Consider the following 18,092-nt stretch of genomic DNA (forward strand, 5'->3'; position numbering starts at 1 on the left):
TCCTGTACCCTGCCACCTCATCCCACCATCCCATCTGCATTCTCTCTCCCTCCCCTGAGTCATGGGTCGATGACCCACGTTCATCCAAAGGGAGGGGCGGATGCTCTGCAGCCTCATGGACTGTCACCTTAGACGGTCGTGTGGCCTACATCTTTCATTCTCCTGATGCAGATGAATCCTATTGAGTGATCTGCATGTGTTGAACCATCCTTGCATGTCACGGGTGAATCCCAGTTGATCACCGTGTGTGATCCTTTTAATGAGCTATTGATACAGTTTGCTAGTATTCTGGTGAGAATTTTTGCATCTCTACTCATCAGTGATATGGGCCTGCTGTTTTCTTTTCTTATGGTCTGACTGTACTATTTTTATTCTTTTTTAAGATTGTATTCACTTGTTCATGAGAGACATAAAGAGAGAGAGGCAGAGACACAGGCAGAGGGAGATGCAGGCTCCAGGCAGGGAGCCTGACGTGGGACTCGATCCCACGACCCCGTGGTCACAACCTGGGCCAAAGGCAGACGCCCAACCGCTGAGCCACCCAGGGATCCCTGACTGCACTATTGTTAATTGCCTGGGAGACTAAAGGAAATAATTTCTGTTTATTGAGTGCTGACTACGTACCGGGCCACGTCTCAGGTACTGTACAAATATAACTTCATTTAATGCTTGTGACAGTCCTGTACGGTAACACGTCAGGACCTCTCTTACGTGAATTTAAAACCTGAAGCTTTGCCCAAGATCACGCAACAAGAAAATGTCTGAGCTGGGCTCTTACTCTAGATTTCAAGGTCCTTGTTCTTTCTCTTCTACCACAACTACACGGTAACTAAGATTTTTAGACTTCTTATTTCTTAAAGGACAAAAAGCCAATTCTGTAGGACTCCACTTCCACAGGAAAGTAGATTCCCTTCGGGGCAGCATATTGAGTTGCGGGCAGGCCAGAAATTGTTCGTGAGCTCTTCTGGGGGATGGGAAGGAAACTTACGAAATGTGATGGAACCATTGTCTGACCGCCTTCCACGGGCTTCTAGGGGGTCATCCAGGCTAAATACATCCCAGGCCATGCATTTCCCTTAAAGCATTGCCTTGAATGGTAACATGGAGAGCAACTCACTTCCCTAAGAACCTACCCCATTCTGTTGAAACATTTCATCCTCCAGTGGAGTCAAAATAAGCTCCAGTGCTTCTTTGGCGACCACACAAAATAATCCCAAACTCTTCTCTCCAGCAGCCTTTAAGGAACTGAAGACAACAAACGATACACACAAAAGCAGACCTTCTCCCTTGCCATTAAATAGGCTTCTTAGTCTTTGATCTCTTCCTTATAGAACATGATTTTCCATCTCTCTCCCATCCGATTCCAGCCCCAGGCACACAGCAACCTACCCATGCCCCCCTTTACAGGGAGCACCCATTACCTGTCTCATGATTATGGCCACGACGTGGCCGAGGCAGAGTCATTTCCTCCTTACCTAGAGTTGCGCACCCCCCCACCCCCTGATTTTTACCCTAGCCCCTCACACACAGGCTGCTCTGAAATGTAATTCATCTACCGAAGGGCAAAGCCGCTGATAACTACACAAATGCATTAACTCTCTGAAGTGTTTCACCAACCCACTCACCCACCTGCCTCCGAAGTGGCAATGTGATCCATCAAGTCAGTCTCCTGTTCCACAGCCCACACAGTACAGGGAAAAAAATTAATGACACTGACTGTTCTCGCTAGAGAAGCAACTCAACTAGACAGCAGCCTTCACAACAGAAAAGGAACGCTTCACTTTTACTCATCCTGTAAGAAAGAAAAAGAATGCGTTATAAATACATATAAAATGTGGAGGTTTTCACTTCCTGTACACACATGAAGTAACAAGCTATTTGTCCAAAACCAGAGCAGGGCGCAAGCTCTACCTAACGGAGAACCAGGATTCCCGTTTTCACTCTGTGCTCAAGCATCTCACGGACACCAAAGGCAGTGAAGTCAGAAGAATTTGATTGAGAGTCCCACCTCGGCCTCTGCGGTTTGCAGATGGGACTTCCAGACCAACTCCATGTGGATGGATGCATTACAAGGACAGGAGAGGCCCCCCCGTGCCATCCATCACGGGCTCCCAGCAGCTCCACTTCATTTCCTGCCCACCAGACCCAGAGAGTAAAGGCGAGCTGCATTTCTCTTCCTCTCTCTCTCTCTCTCTCTCTCTGTGTGTGTGTTTCTTCCTGCCCCTCATTCTTGTTTCTAGACAAGCTCAGGGGTCAGCCTCCCCATTACAAAACCCACATCCATCCCTTGCTCCAAAGAACTGTGAGGCGTTGAGACCTACTCTGCTCAGCCTTACGCACAGTCGCCTGACCTCTCCTCTTTCCCTCACCACCCCCAGAGGCAAACAGCCTTTCTGTGCCCCCTCTCTTCTCTTTCCCAAGACCTACTCAGCCTTACGCATCCTTAAATATTTGTTTGCTCAATTAGGTTTCCCGGCACCCACATTATTTACACAGAAACAGTACAGAGGAGTCGAGGGCAATGGTTTTCCAAGAGACTGTCGCAGAGGCCTAGGGTATCAGGAGGCTTCAGACCCCCTCACATTTCTCGCTTTTACATTTAGGAATTCTCTGTAGGATTTTTCTGTAATAGGAAAAGTCTCTCACTCAAAAGAAGGAAGAAAGAAAAAGCAACACTACCACAGGGAAACGTTCCTCTCCTCACACATCGCCCTATGACCACAAAACACATGCACAGAATGGCGCGTGCCTTCTCTACGCTGTCATGAAAGGAAAAGAGCTAAGAAAAGCCTTTGTGTTGGACAGTGAAAAGCCACAAACAGGCAGGATGTTTCATGCTTCGGCTTCCCCAGTGCTGAGGATGACACAATCCCGGAAAACTTGGGATCATCTGTCCAGCCCTTCATTATTCAGATTTGCAAAAGAAAACTCACCGAGGTTAACGACTTGCCTTACTAACTTAGAAGCCAAGTCAATACCATGACTTGTTTATACATAGTAGAGACTCCGTGTTGAAAGAAGAACTGCTAACAGAATTAATTTGTTAATATATACCCAAATCACTCGAGAAAAGACTTCAGGTGATTTTTCTAAGAGACACAAAAACAAAAGAAAAAAAAAAAAGAATGGGATTTAACAGGAGTGAAAAAAGAATGAGGGGATAGGACTACAGTTTTACTTATCTTGAACTCGACTCCAAAAATGTGTTCTTCGCTGCCCAAAGTACTCGAGACTCTGAAAATTTACATTCATTGCACTTTCCTCGGCTGTTCTAAATTTTGAGTGATGAACAATTTTCTACTTAGAACTTTAAATTGCTAGTGAGAAGCCAGTGAGGACTTGCAGTGAGATTTCTTGTGGGTAATATATTTAGGTGGATGCCGCCTTAATTTCATGAAAATTTGCTCTTCTCGGAAGACTAGATCCTTTCTACTCGTGCTTGCTGTAAGCAAAGGGCATCGGCCCAAAGGGCAGCCCACGCAGGCCACGGAGGGGCCCTAGGTTGGCCCGTATGGCATGCAGGTGCCTCATGGAGTCCGCAGTCTCCCTTCTCCCCAGTGGGGCTGCACACCAGCAGCCTTGGCCTGTTGAGAGCTCGGTACATGGGCAACATCTCAGGCCCCAGACCCACTGGATCAGAATCCACTTTTCCACAACACCCGCAGGGATTTGCATGCACATTAAAGCTTGAGAAATAGTGGTCCCAGCATCCCCGCAGCCTCAGATGCAGGTGCTCAAGGTGCAGCCAGAGAATAACTAGAGAGAGCCTGACCCGTAGGGCCAGAACAGGGCCGTTGATGAGAGGCCTTGTGGTTTCTGGGGCGGGGAGGGAAGATTCTGCTTTGATGTGGGTTTGTTCCTAACGTGTTCTGGTGTCCTCATTACTCTTGAGAGACCACATCAAGTGAGAGCAAGGAGGGGAAAAGGTGCTTTTCGAGCCACATGTTGACGCAGATACGCGCCCCACCCCCCCACGGGGCGTAATTGTTCTTGAGAAGTGACTTTGTTGTAGAGAAAACTTTGGTTTCCAGGGGCGCAGTCTACACAGCACGGAGTGGAATAGAAATATGGCGATTATGCAGTTCATTTACCTGCTGTACACAGCCAGGCAAGCCCATCCAGGGAGAGCAGGCTACCCACACACTCCGAGGGCCTGAGTCATCCGGGTTCCTGCTAAGGTCGTTCCAGGGAGCTGGATCTCGGCCAGACCCGCACATCCTCTGTGCTTCAAAACATTGTGCAGGGGAAACCTGCACCAGCAGCCTTGAGAGGGGGTGGAAAGGGGTCAGCAACTCCTGGACCCCCCTCCGGCCTCTGATGAGGGGAGGGACAGGTGTCAGCAATCTCTGGACCCCCTCCTGGCCTCTGATGAGGGAGGGACAGGTGTCAGCAATCCCTGGGCTTCCGCCCCCTGCCCCAGCATCTGATGAGGGGAGAGACAAGTGTCAACAACCCCTGGACCCCCCCCAGCATCTGATAAGAGGAGGGACAGGTGTAAGACCCCCTGGACCCCCCTCCCACCCCGGGCATCTGATGAAGGGAGAGACAGGTGTCAGCGGCCCCTGGGCCCCACTGGCCTCTGATGAGGGGAGGGACAGGTGTCAGCAACCCCTGGACCCTCGCAGTACCTGATGAGTGGAGGGTCAGGTGCAGCAATCCCTGGACCCCCAGAACCTGATGAGGGGAGGGACAGGTGTATGACCCCCTAGGCCCCCCGGGGCCTCTGATGAGGACAGGGACAGGAGGGGTGACATTAGGCTTCAGCAGAGCTGCGGCAGCCGCGTCTGGGGAGCGGTGGTGGCCCGGGGGGCGGGCGGCCTGCCGACATCCAGACCCGGGACCGGCCACGCAGAGAGGAAGCCAGATGGCAGCAGGACGGGGCGCCCGGCTGCTAGCGGCACACCTGGGCCGCGGGCACAGTGGCCGGGAGAGGGAAGATTTCTGCAAAGGCCAGATTGTGGCCACCAGTAGGGCCTGCTGGAAGGCGTCAGTCCCGGCCGCCGTCCCCGCTCAGGGTGTTTCTGTTACTTGTACACGACAGCTTCTCCAAACGAAATATAAGGACAAATTATAGCTAGATTTCCTCCGGGCCCAGGGCATGTTCTGGTTGCGACTTCGGAAGAAGAGAAACTCACGGGGATCTGTGCAAGGCTCCAAGCCACTTTCGAGGTGCTTTGCACATATGTTTAAAAGTTGGTTCTAGGGATCCCTGGGTGGCGCAGCGGTTTGGCGCCTGCCTTTGGCCCAGGGCGCGATCCTGGAGACCCGGGATCGAATCCCATATCGGGCTCCCGGTGCATGGAGCCTGCTTCTCCCTCTGCCTGTGTCTCTGCCTCCCTCTCTCTCTCTCTCTCTCTGTGTGTGTGACTATCATAAATAAATAAAAAAAAAAAATTATAAAAAAAAAAAAAAAGTTGGTTCTAATGGGGCGGCGGGGGCCTTAACCTAGGAATCAACCTCCCCTAAAGAGCTCTTGTCTGGACTTTAGAGATCCTGAAAGTCTCCAAAATTGTGTGAGGTTTTTGCGTATATTTTTTTTCTGAGAAGGGAAGAACATGATTCCCAGCGGGGGATGCTCAAACAGACCAGGAGCCCCAAAAGGTTAAAAAAAGATTAGTTATCTGAATGAACTACAAAGGATATAAAGAAACTAATAACTATTGAGTATAGGCCCAAAAATAAGTGATATTATCCCCATTTTAGAGTTAAGGGAAAGTAAGGCTAGAAGAGGAGCCTTCCCAGGTAGACACGCCTTAGTAACTCTAAGACCTGGAACGTAAACTCTGATCTATCAAGTGCAAAATCCAAAATTTTTCTATGATACCATGCTTCCTGGGTTTTAGGGGGGTTTGGGGGTTGGGGCATAAAGGGTTATGGGGGAAGACCAATGTGCCAATGCAGCCTGAGGAATGAGTCGAGTGTGGGCATCTGGAGGCAGAAGGAAGGGCCCTCCTTCCGGCTGCGGAGGACAAGGTGAGCAGCCGACCAAAATCTCTAACAGAGGATCTCATCTTCCCTCCTGCAGGCTCGGGGGCTTCCTAAAGGCCTGGGGGCTAAGTCATGTTCACAAGACTTGGCAAATCAAACTTCAATTAAAAAAAAAATAATAGTGGCTCAGCGGTTTAGTGCAGCCTTCAGCCCAGGGCCTGATCCTGGATCGAGTCCCATGTCGGGCTCCCTGCATGGAACCTGCCTCTCCCTCTGCCTGGGTCTCTGCCTCTCTCTCTCTCTCTCTCTGTGTGTGTGTGTGTGTGTGTGTGTGTGTGTCTCATGAATAAATAAATGAAATCTTTAAAAAATAATAATTATATATAAATTATATATAAAACACAAGACTAAACGTACCCAGGGGTCAAGCTTCTACCCCATTTAGTTCCAAATCTCCTGTCACCCAAACCCCAGTGCACCAGAGGATCACCACTCCTATCTGAGACCCCGACCTAAAGCCCAGGGGCGGCTAAATGCCCAGTATCGATTCAAACAAGTGCATTTAGCTTCTCTCCAATGTGTCTCGAGCCAGGAGAGCAGGTTTCCCGCAGGTCAAGAAGAAGCCGAGAGCTTACCCGGGGCCACTGGAGCCCAAACAGCAACACGCAGCCTGTCTGGCAGTGAAAGATCATCCGTTAAGTGTGAAGGTTTAATGCATCTCCAGTCCCCCAAGACGCTCTTCTCTCAATATAAATAATATCCAGAGACTAAAATGTTCCACGTGCGCCACCACACATTTAATCAGGCTTTCAGACACGCATGGACTATGTGGCGGGATCCTCGCCTTCTGAAATGGAAAAGCCACGCGACGGTGGAACGTTAGCATGGAATCCCACGTAATTGAATTGTGGTTTTAAATCCCCTGATTAACAGATGGCAAAGTCCTGCCCCTGTGCGCTCGCTGCCCCCTCCTTCTCCTCGGGGGACACAGCACACACCCCTTCCAACCATCAGCAGCAGCCTCCTTGCTTCTGCTCCCATGTTATTTTTAGCCATTCACTCCTTTTCTGGGGAGTGGGGGGGTGTCTTGTTTCCATAATTTTGTTTTATCCAATTGTTGTCTAAGTATCATTGACATAGGGATCCCTGGGTGGCGCAGAGGTTTGGCGCCTGTCTTTGGCCCAGGGCGCGATCCTGGAGACCTGGGATCGAATCCCACGTCGGGCTCCCGGTGCATGGAGCCTGCTTCTCCCTCTGCCTGTGTCTCTGCCTCTCTCTCTCTCTCTCTCTCTCTCTCTGTGACTATCATAAATAAAAAAAAAAAAAAATTTAAAAAAAAAAAAAAGAAAAAAAGAAAAATTAAAAATAAAAATTAAAAAAAAAAAATAAGTATCATTGACATCACCTATTTTACTAGTTTCAGGTGTACGACAGGGAATCGACAATGATACTCGTCAAGATGCTCACCAGCAGTGGAGTTACCACGTGTCGCCCCACAAAGGAGTAACAGTATTGTTGACGACATGCCCTGTGCTGTACTTTTTGCCCCTGTGACTTGTTCCTACGTCACAACTGGGACTTTGTACCTCTTGATCCCCTTCACCTATTTCTCCCATCCCTCCCTTCTCCTCCCCTCTGCTGACCACCAGTTTGTGAGTCTGTTTCTCTTGTTGTCGTTGTTTGTTTGTCATTTGTTTTGTTTTTTGGATTCCACGTATAAGCGAACTCAAATGGTATTTGTGTCTCTTGGATTTATTTCACTCAGCATAGTACCCTCTGGGACCATCCGTGTTGACACCAATGGCAAGATTTCACCCTTTTCTGTGGCTGAGTAGTAGCCATTGTGTGTGCGCACCACGTCTTCTTCATCCGTTCATCTACGGATGGACAGTTAGATTGCTTCCGTATCTCCGCTGTTGTAAAAAATGCTGCAGTAAACATCATAAGGGTGCATAGGTCTTTTCGAGTTCGTGTTTTCATCTTCTTGGGGTAAATACCCAGAAGTGGTTAATAACTGGATCGTATGATACTTCTATTTTTGTGTTTCTCCGGAACCTCGGTGCTGTTTTCTTGTGCAGCTCTGTGGCCTTATGTCTTCTGTGTAGGTCTTCAATCCACGTTGAGTTGATTTTTGTGTCTATAGTAGAATAAAGTGGCCCAGTTCATTCTTCTGCAAGTTGTTGTCCGGTTTTCCCGACGCCATTTGCTGAAGAGACTGTCTTTTTCCCGTTGGATATTTTGCGTCCTCTGTTGGAGTTTAATTAACCACTTCATGTGGGTGGATTTCTGGGCTGTCTATCCTACTCCTCTGACCTGTGTGTCTATTCTTGTGCCAGTACCATACTGTTTGGTTACCACAGCTTCGTAGTGTATCTTGGGATCTGGGTTTGTGACGCCTCCAGCTTCGATCCTTCTCAAGATCGCTTTGGCTGTTTGAGGTCTTTTGTCCATACAAAAATGGACTAGATCCATACAAATTTTAGGATTATTTGACATATAGGCTTTTGTAGCAATCTCATAGTTTTTTTGTATTTCCGTGGTATCGCTTGTGGCTTCTCCTCTTTCATTTCTGCTTTTATTTGAGTCCTCTTTCTTTTCTTCCTGATGAGACTGGCTAAAGGTTTATCAGTTTTGTTTATCTTTTCAAAGAACCAGCTCTTAGTCCCGTTGCTCTTTTCCATTTTTTTTTTCATATCTCTTTCATTTATTTCTGCTCTAATCATTATTATTTCCTTCCTTCTGCTAATTTTGGGTTTTACTTGTTCTTCTTTTTCTAGTTCCCTTGGGTATAAGGTTGGATTGTTTATTCCAGGTTTTTCTTCTTTCTTCAAATAGGCCCATATTGCCATGAACTTCCCCTTAGAATGGCTTTTGCTTCGTCCCAAAGATTGTGAGCCATAGTATTTCTGTTTTTATTGATCTCCAGATATTTTTTTTTATTTCCTCTTTTATTTCTTCATTGACCCATCGTTTGTCTAGTAACATGTAATTTAGCCTCCACATGTTTATGTTCCTTCCTTTTTGTTTTCTGTTTTTTTTTTTTTTTTTGTAATTGATTTCTAGTTTCACGCCATTTTCTTTTCAGAAAAGATCCTTGAGGGGCTCCTGGCTGGCTCAGTCATCAGTGGAGGATGCGACTCTTAATCTCAGGGTTGTGAGTTCAAGCCCTAAGCTGGGTGTAGAGATTACTTTAAAAAAAAAATCTTAAAAAAAAAAAAGATGCTTGATATAATTTCAATCTTCTTAAATTTATTGAGCCTTATTTTGTGGCCTATCACATGATCTCTCCCGGAGCATGAGCACTTACCTCGTCTTCATAAAGGAGCCATTTCACAAGTATTACTACTCCTCAAGTAAATAAGTCCAAGCAAATCTTCTCAGTGGCTTGTAAATGAATTTAAGTGTATAATGGCCCAGACCTCTTCAGACTCCCTGGAGGGGAATTCTTGAAATTTTACTTTCCATAAATAGAAGGCAAAAGAATATTAAAAGATAAAGATACACTCTATTCATCTTGTTTTAGTAGATCATAAGTTCCTTGAGGAAAGAAACAGGTTATTGCTGTGATTGACTTAACATTCATTGAGTCCTAACTATCCTCATGTACCATAGAAACAGATCTATCAACATACTTCATTACAAGAAAAACACATGGCGCTCTTTCAACAGGACCAAGCAGCATTCCCTTGGATGCTTTCTCTCCTTTATACTGATTAACGACTTGAAAGAGCAGCTCCTGTTCTAAAAAATATGAGTAGAAAATACTGCATTCTAGTCCATAGACTTGAAAAATAAGATTCTCCCTCTCTGAAATGACTAGGTGATAGGCAATGGAGGGTCTGCCGTGGAGGGGGGCAGGAAAATTCAAAATCCCTGACAACATTTCACTTTCAACGCACACAACCTCAAAAATCCTGCATAATTATGAGATTTCATATTTAGTATTTCTCAAACCACGGTTTCAACTGAAATGGATATGCTGCATAATGAAACTTAAACATCAAAATGTCAAACACACCCCAAAAGGAGCAGACAAATTTCTAACAGAGTCATTATCAAGACCAGGAACCATGTGCCTGTGAACGCATGGCCGACCAGCGTATCACTTACAAGTGCTTCCTTACACCGGGGTGGGGACATGACACGGGGGAAGAGGTGGCTGCAGTTTTACCCACGCCAACAAACACCCAGACCATCCACCAGAGCAGCACAAGGCCAGAGCTCCAGGAAAATCGGGAGCCCAACTCTGGCAGCTTGTTATCAATTCAGTGTGGCTGCCGTTTTGTAAACACATCTAATTTGGTTTAAAATTTTAATCCATAAAGTCATTACTGGAGGGCTTCGGGCTGCTGCAATGATGAACCAACTGCTTCTAAAGCAGACAGGAAGGCACCAGAGTCGGTCCGGGTTTTGTCTCCCTCAGGTCCCTCCTTGGTCTCCCTTATTCCTCTCTTGCCTCTGATGTCCTTCCCAGCAGTGTGCTGACTTCCCCGTCCCTGTTCGCCTACTCACACCAAAAAGGTTCTGTTGCTACCCACCTGCTCTGTCTCTATAGCTATATTTGTCTCTCCCTGTGTCTCACTCTGTCTCTGTGTCTCTGTGTCCATGTCCCCGTGTCTCTGTCTCTCTCTCACACACACACACACACAATTTCTTTGCCCCTTTCCAACCCAATATCCCAGTCACGGCCTCCTCTATGCTTCCAGTCGAATCCACTCCTCCTCCACTTCTCCAATGCAAACCCGGCTCTCTAACCAAAAAGATCAGGCTAGTGAGTCTGGGGGGAAAGAAATTGTCTTAAGGAACTGATGGCAGGAGACATAGCTGACCGACAGATGGACTGACCGGCTGCCTGGGCGGACAGCATCCCGTCGGCTGCCCTCCTTTGAGAATTGGTTCTCATGGGTAATTAAGCAGAAGATGAGAAGGTTTTCTTCAACAGAAAGACCAAAAGGTGACTCTTTTAAAATCTGGCATGTTATAAAATTTGGTTTATCAAGCAAACCATGTGTCACCACTGATTGGAAGGGACTTGCGAACTTCAGCCACCTGTTTACTCTCTGTAACGCCCCTGGGAGACGCTGTTACTCCTCTCCCTCACTCCCCGGGAGACTGAAGCACAGAGAGGTCAAGAAACTTGCCCAAAGTCACACAACTGGAAAGTGACTGTCAGGATTTCCACGCAGGCGGTTGGTCTCCAGAGTCCACGCATTTAACCGCTCCACTCCGCTGCGTCTTATTTGAGTGATTGCATCTCTGTCTAACAGAGAGGAAAATTTGCATTCATTTTTTATGCATTCTGTCTACTATTAAAGTCAAGCTTCTCTTGCAGAGAAAATAGATGACTGATTTACCCTATTGGGTAATTATTACCCTACTTACCCTATTGGGTAAACATTTATCCTGTTGTATAAATCAGCTGTTTGCTCAAAATTCATGCTTATGGCCCCCACCATTAACAACACGGGTGTTGACCAGCGATGTTCTAGACCAGCTTCTCACTTCCCTCCCCTATTCCTTCTGCCCATACACCTACAGCTGAAATTCCCTTTCCAAAAAGCAGCTTCCCCACCAGTCTCAGGGACGTCAGCCTCCTGCTCAGTGAGGTCTACGAGGGTGGCCCAGAGCAGCCAAGCAGCTCTGACCCCGGGACGCCCAACATAGAGGCCAAGGGAGCTTCCCTAGAGAAGAATTGGGGTTGATCTAGAATTCTCCACGTTCTGTGCTGCTCTGTGATCATCTGCCTAAGTCCCTTTCATTCCACACTAACGTGGGCAAAACAAATCCTAGACAAGATGGGAATGCCGGGAGAGAGGTCCCATTCTCTTCAGTCGTAATAAGAACATTTCTGTGCTGTGGGACTGACCTTTTCTGTCAAGCTCCTTCCAAAGCACATGCTGCTTCAGGCTTGTGCAACCCGAAGGCCCCAAGACTTCTCCTCTTTCAAAAAAAAAAAGGATGGTTCTGCTTTTCATTTAAGGTACAGTTTAGGAAGAAGCAGCCTGTGAAGCCAATTAACTAATTGGAAATCACTTAATGACTGTGGCAGCATTTTGGATTTCTGGCGCTGGTTCACAGCAGTCCGGAGAAATTGCTTTTCAATATTATGATCAGGTAAGCTGTGGAGGCCTCCCGGGAGACGATGAGCACTCAGGTGCCCCCCAAAAATACCAGAGGCACTATAACAGGGAATGAGGTGATGGTGAAGTAAGCAAAACATAAAAATCTGAAGATCTGCAGAGATCTGCCGAGAATCAACGTTGCAGCCACCGTTCCTGGCTCTGATTTTTGAGAGCTGACGATCTTTGCATGGACCCCAGGCTCCTGAGGTCGTGCTCACAGAGAGGGCCGGGCGTGCGCCCAAACAGAAGTAACGTGGGGAGGAGGAAAAAACACGGGAAGGAAGGCTCCCCGCAGAACGATGATCCAATTAATTGTTTCACTAGGAACAGAGTCACGTCCACATGAGGGAAGTAATCCAGTTAATCGCTCAAGAGTTCACATAGCCGGAGAAAATAAATTACCCCAAACACAAGATTTTTATCCGATCACCATTTGCTTGTTTCAAGGTAGTGGATGCGCTTAGCGCGTTTCTCGGAAGCATCACTCATTAGCACAAAGTCATCACCGTGGAAAGCGATATGCTCTATTTTTTTTTTTTTTTTTGATATGCTCTATTTTTAACAGTCTATCTAATGCCTTTTGGCTTTCCTTTAAAAAGAGGCCTGGGGTTAGGCATAGACCTGTGCAACTTAGAATTGCCTATTTCTCTGGGCCTCACAATCATTTTGTGAGCGTGGATGGCCGGTCTTCACCTCTCTTTGCCTTCATTTACTCAGCTGCAAAATGGCCTGGTGCCAGTTAGTAGAAATAGGTCGACCCAAATGATGATCATGGGGTTTTGCGAACCTATAGTCCCTCCTGCGATGACAAACTCTCATTTTCCTCCTTCCCTAGTGACACGGTAAGTGTGGGCGACAGAGATAGCCGCTATTGTTTCTACACACGCCTGTCACTCCACCACCTGCATGTGCACCTTCCCCAGTCCCCAGCTTTATTAATTCAGTAATGTGGGTGCCTCCACTGGGTGCTGCCTTAGATGCTTGCTTTATACCCAGTGATGACCCACAGGATGGAAGGTATCCCCTGCTGAGGCAGCAGCGTCAATAAAGGTGAGCACCACGCGCACATTGCAATGCCCAACGTCAGCCCATTGGACTGTAGGACTGTGGTAGCCCATTCCCATCACCGGCCTCCCATATGGGTGCTCATTCAAGGCACGATGCATTTTGCAGAGCCACATCCCTGGAAGTCCTGCGCCCCCACCCCCCCGCCCAGGGCAAGGAGAGCAACATTAAAACCACCATAAATTGATGACCCGTCCCTTCAAACAGTGCTGCATCCCGAGTTGAGCCGGGAAGAAAATGTCTAACCCACTACGTTTCTTGGGATTCAGCTCCTAATCTGCATTCTAGAAAATGACACCCAACTAATATCAAAATTATATCAAGGTAACAGGGTTGATAAACTCCTTCAATTACCAATTAAGAGAATCAAGAAGTAGAAGAGAACACGGCATTTGATATACGTGAGGGGAGCAGCCCTATCAAGAACTTCCTGGGTGGAGGTTGCACTCAGTCGGGAAGTAAGAGGGAAACATTTTCATCTTGCTAATAAAGGAAAAACCTGCAAAATACCAAAGGAGGGAAATCTTGCAAATGAGCTTCCGGACTGGCTCAGGACATTTTCCAGATGACGTACCCGCGGGAACGTGTGACTCAGCGGATAGCCTTCCGAAGCTCATCTGTCCCACTTACCACGTGCTGCACGCTGACCCCAAGAGGAGGCTACACCTACGGAGACAGGCTGCTTGCCAACTGGTACAACCTCATTTGCAGAGCTCGGCACTCTGGAGCTTCAACGTCCCTGCCTAACAAATGGTGAGCAATTAAGTCCATTGCGCAAAGCCAAGACCAAGGCCAAAGTCTAACAATAGCTCCCCTCTCCCTGAGTCCTTGAATTAGTGAACGTTATCACAAAAAGAAAATACACTTTTATCTGGGTTGTCACTTCTTCCCTCTGCTGTCTTCTGCAGCTTTGCCTATAAGTTCACAGTTTCTAGTCAAATTGGACAATTACCGAGCGAGAAGTGAATAATTAATGAACAGTCACCGTGGATGTTTGGGAAACTGTGACCCAATCATTGAACAGATAGCTGAACCACTAAAATAAATGACTTGTTCCAGTCATTACCAGATCAGCATTTGTTTAGAGGTTCCTAGGTGCCCTATCAAAATTCTAATCAGTTCTATTTAAATTACATTTTTTGCACTGCATTGTTATAAATGCTAATTTATGCCCAGAATGGAACAGCTTTATTTCTTACCTCCTGAAGAAACGGATGAATAAAAACATACTTCTACAGGGCATAAAAGATTATCAAGGGTTCAATGACTATTGGATTTTGCACTTGCCAAAACACATCCCGAAGCTCAGAGCCGAAGCTTTAGGAGACAACGAGGACGTTCACGTCCTCCCACAGCAAAGCTGTCCCTGTGAGGGGGCAGAGGGACTGTCACAGCAGCATCTGCAGCCATAACCCGAGACTTCCTGCTCCTGGGGACAGGAGCAGCTCTTGGAGGGAGGAAGGGGAAGAAGAGGAAATGCTTACTGCTGGGGAAGAATGACCCAAAGGAACATAAAGGCAAATGGTTATTTCACAGTCTCTGGACACCTTCCTGCGTTGAGAGAAATGCCTCCAAGCCTGGCCCCACGCCTGCTTCTGCCAAGGATATTCATGTCCGCCAGCCCGTAGGAGGTGACAAAGTTACCATACAAAATGGTAACTGCACCTCTTTTTGCACAATCAGTTTGCTCCTCAGCCTTAGTCCCAAGTGCCCCTCCGAGCAGGGAGAGCTGTTGCACCCAAGAGAACACAGAAGCACGTCTTCGCTCCCTCGGACGTCTCAAGTCAGGCCCCTCAGTCCTGGGCCCAGGAAGGGCCTAGCCAGACTCCGAGGCACCTGCGACTAGAAGACCTCCGAAGAGAAGGAAGATTGAGAGTGATGTTCTAGAAATAGCTAGAAATCTCCTAAGGAGACCACCCAAGTCCCGCTTCCTGCCATATGAGGCCCCCCATGTATCCCGAGCCTGGGGTCCCCGTGGAAGTCAGCGAGCCTGCCTCTAGCCTGCTTGAAGGGGGAGGCATTGGATTTGGAATTCGTTGCTAGAAGTTTTTTGCAAGCTGAGGAATTACCTTGAGAGGATTGAGTTGCTGAGTGTAAGTCAGTGGCTGCTAGGGGGGCTGAGGCCGCCCCCGCCACCCTGCCCCAGCGGGCCTCCTGTGCAGAGGGGACAAGACAAGGCCGGCTCAGCCTGGCTCAGGGCTGCGTGGCTGGGGGGCCGGGGGGGGGGCACAGGTTCACACAAGCATTTAACCTCCTGTGAGCAGTGCAGCGTGGCTGAGGCTTAAAACAAGGCTGGAACATTTTCTCGCTTATTATCACCTTGATAACCTGTTCTTGTGGCTCAGGAAAGATGTGGAAAGAGAAGGGGGCCGAGGGGGGCCCTGACAGAGGAGGGGGCGGGCCAGGGCCCTGAACCAGAGGAGAACAAGCTGCCGTTTTCTTGTTTTGTGAGCGCCGTTAGGAAAAGGGGGGAAGGTGGTGTGCTGTCTAAATATTTCTCCTCTTAAATAGAAACAGTATTTTTTCCAGAAGTATGGCTAATCCCTTAATGGGAAAAGGGAAAAAGGAATCGCTTTCATTCATTTTTTTTTTCTCTGAAACCTATTGAGCAGTGGGAAAGCAAAATTTCTCTAAGAGACACCTAAGTAATGGTGGGGCCTCTGCAAGACGCAGGGGTGGGGAGGGGTGGGGACCGGAAGAGCTGTGCTCAGGTCCTTGGGGGGTCGGGGATGGCCACCTGGAATGGAATGTGGCCCCAAAGGCTTTGCCACAGGAGTAGGCCTCAGGGAGAAAGGCCTTCCCCACGCCTTCCCAGAGTGGGGCTGTTGGAGCATGTGATAGTCTTCAGTCTCGTTTCAACTATAATAATAACCGATCCCAATAGTCATAAAAATTTCTCATCGTCCTTTAAGGTTTCTTGAGCCAGGACACCTAGGGGGGCTCAGCAGTTGAGCGTCTGCCTTCGGCTCAGGTCGTGACCCCGGGGGTCCTGGGGTCGAGTCCTGCATCGGGCTCCCTGCATGGAGCCTGCTTCTCCCTCGGCCTGTGTCTCTGCCTCTCTCTCTGTGTCTCTCGTGAATAAATAAATAAAAATTTTTTAAAAAGCCATTATAGGTATATTATATTTTACCCAAAATCATGTGAAAAATCAGTGAGGCTCTTACTTTGCTTATAAAATCAGGATAAGCCATTGTGATATGACCACCCAAAATGCTAATTCGATTTTTTTTTTTAAGGATTCATTTGTTATTTGAGAGAGAGAGACAGAGAGAGTGGGAGAAGGGGCAGAGGGAGAGAAGCTTCAAGCAGACTCCCTGCTGAGCGTGGAGCCCAAGGTAGGGCTTGATCCCATGATCCATGAGATCATGACCTAAGCCAAAACCAAGAGTCTGATGCTCATCCGACCAACCAGGTGCTCCTGCTCATTCAATTTTAGATTCATGAATAGGCATCTAGTCCAAAACAGTAGTTCTGTTGTATGAGGGAGGGTCAGACATCACATTGCTAGCCTAGAAAAGCTAATATAATCTCTTTCACCCACTATTGAATTCGAGCAAGTCATGTGACTTGAGCTCCAGTGTTCGCATCTGAAAGTGGAAATAGTAATAGCTGACAAACATATTCCTATAAAACCGTTATAAAATCAAATGAAACCATTTCCCTAGAAGTGTTTTAAAAAATCATAAAGTGTCACAGCCCTGGACATCTGCTGTTGGTTACCCAACAACCATCTACTTTTTTTGATAAATGCAATACAGCTCTCCTTTGAGGAACCTTCCCTCCACCATCCCAGCCACCTTGTGAACCCCAACTGGCTGAGGCCACAGAAATCTGTTCAGGAATGAGCACATAACCTAATCAGGACAGAGGAGACATGAGGAGACGATGCTACAGTTTTTGAAAAAAGAAAAAAAAAAAGAAGTCCTGCTCCATTTCTGTATTTGGAAACATAGATGAGTCTTGGGTTGGCATCCTACTACCGTGGAAAGAGTCAGCCCTAAAATGAGCTGCTGCACAGAAGGCAGAAACGAAAGAGACAAGAAACTAATGATCTCATTTGATATTCCGGATTAGACCTTGCCCCTGGGTCTGGATTGGAAGCTGAGATTCCCTTGACCATGTTGTATTCCAAGCCAATATTTTCCCTTTTCTGAGCAAAGCATCTCTGTTACTTGCAACAGGAAGTGGCCTATGATTATAAATTTGTTTTAATGCCTTGGAAAATCCAGTTATTCAATTGTATGGAAATAATAAATGAGAGAGTTTTCAAATGGACGTATATATATATTTCTTCAACAAAAATCAAATCTATATTTAGAATGTGTTCGATTGCTGTAATTGTTAGATTGTATTAGGTGGTTAGATTGCTATGTTGGATTGTTTCTCGGAACAAAATTTCATTACTGACTATGCCTTGGATTCTAAAACTCATATAAGGAATTACATAAAAATTTCGTTCTTAAGATAATTTTTTTTGCATTCTGCCTCTGGGAAAGCCATGTTTCCAGCCTTCCTCATCTTGTCTTCTTTGTCTTCCTGCTGAGCTAATAGCCAGATCTCCAACTAAAACAGCAGTACCCATCTCTGATTAATGGGACCTTTCTCCCCACCTTTTTTAATGGCTTCCTCCCATTGCGATTTCAATCAGAACAGTGCTGGGAATCCCTCCTGGTGCCTCTCCAGGACCACTTCTATTGCCATTTTTTATACATTCCCCCTCAAGAAGGGAAAAGCCAAAGAAATGTCTCCATACTCCAAGGCTGAAATCAATGTGCAATGTGAAGAAACTATAGCACTTTCTTGCTAGAGAGGGTCTATAGTATTCAACTAGTCCAGGGGTTGGCGATGTAGCCCATCCAGGCCACCTGATTTTGATTTGCAGGTGTGGGTAAATAAAATTTCACTTGAACGCGACATGCTTATTTGTTACGCATCGTCTATGGCTGCTGTCATGCTACAATAGCAGAGCTGAATAGT

General features: G+C 47.0%; 1 long non-coding RNA gene across 5 annotated transcripts in view; it reads right to left on the bottom strand.

Annotated features, from left to right (window-relative positions):
* Positions 1–18,092, bottom strand: part of LOC121493735 — a 65,764-nt gene that overhangs the window by 41,478 nt on the left and 6,194 nt on the right. Inside the window, exons 2-6 of one of the 5 annotated variants that reach the window (XR_005988545.1) lie at positions 13,746–13,858; positions 6,564–6,775; positions 4,092–4,263; positions 1,630–1,792; positions 1,134–1,245 (exon numbers count right to left, since the gene is read on the bottom strand). This is a non-coding gene — a long non-coding RNA (uncharacterized LOC121493735). Of the gene's footprint in view, positions 1–1,133; positions 1,793–4,091; positions 4,264–6,563; positions 6,776–13,745; positions 13,859–18,092 lie in introns of all 5 variants that reach the window. The other 4 variants (XR_005988543.1, XR_005988541.1, XR_005988544.1 and 1 more) reach the window with 4 other exon arrangements.

This window comes from Vulpes lagopus, chromosome 6, assembly GCF_018345385.1.
Source record: "Vulpes lagopus strain Blue_001 chromosome 6, ASM1834538v1, whole genome shotgun sequence".
Lineage (NCBI taxonomy): Eukaryota > Metazoa > Chordata > Mammalia > Carnivora > Canidae > Vulpes > Vulpes lagopus.